Source organism: Carlito syrichta, unplaced genomic scaffold (genome assembly GCF_000164805.1).
Source record: "Carlito syrichta isolate Samal-C Ts95f unplaced genomic scaffold, Tarsius_syrichta-2.0.1 Scaffold315384, whole genome shotgun sequence".
NCBI lineage: Eukaryota > Metazoa > Chordata > Mammalia > Primates > Tarsiidae > Carlito > Carlito syrichta.
In genome coordinates, this window is record NW_007259480.1 from 131,835 (window position 1) to 132,798 (window position 964).

At 38.6% G+C, this 964-nt stretch overlaps 1 pseudogene; it reads right to left on the reverse strand.

Annotated features, from left to right (window-relative positions):
- Positions 1-244: 244 nt before the first annotated feature.
- Positions 245-514, reverse strand: LOC103275261 (annotated as a pseudogene).
- Between the last annotated feature and the right edge of the window lie 450 nt (positions 515-964).

Here is a 964-nt window from a genome sequence, read left to right on the forward strand (position 1 = left end):
CCAGTCTGCGTTCTGGAAGACTCCTCTCTCACTTAGAGTTCCCCCAAGCCTCTTCCAGCTGATCTCCTGGAGGAGGAGTGGGCCAGTTCCAGGAGACAAGCATCCTCATTCTGGCGTGGTTCCACGATTCTCAAACAGTAGTCTGCAAACTCCACAAACAAGGGCTCCTGCACGTAGGTTCTCATCAACCGTCTGAGGTGTGGATTCAGCAACAGGCTTAACACTGCAGATTCCCCTAAATTCTTTAAATTCTGCAAAGAAACTCTGTCCTCATCACTACTGAGGAAATCAGTTATAGAGTTGTCATCATCTTTGTTTTCCACAGGCTTTACAGTTTTTGCAGGAACAGCGATCTTATTTTTCTCTCAACAGGACAAGTTTCAGGATTGTACTGCTTTTTGTGCTGCTGGAAGCAGGTCACCGAGCAGTAGGGCACTTGGCAGGCCTGGCAGCGGTATTTGGGCTTCCCTAAGCAGATCACGCAAATCACGGTGCTGCAGCTGAGGGAAGTCATGGTCAATTCCCACCCCTGCGCACACCCCAAGTCCGTCTATCATTATGTCTTAAACTTACATTTCTTTGATTATTATGTGGCTAATGATCCTTTTTTACATTATAATTTGTATCACTTATTTTACATTTCTTTGCTCACTTGTTCTTATTCTTTATCCATATCTTAATTGTATCTTATTTTCTGAATTGTGATTTTAAAAATATACTTGATTTTTTTTCATTATGAACTGCAAATATATGTAATCATATTTGTCATACCAAACATGTATTCCAACACAAATTTTCATTTTTAATTGCTCAAGTTTTTATGTTTTATGAATTTTATAACAAAAGTAAGTGAAAAATAGAAGTATTGAGCACTAACTTCTTTAAAGTTTGTGGTAATTTAAAATGTGTTAGTAGTGTCCAACAATACAAAAATTCATACAGAAACAAAAAGAGCACAAATTGC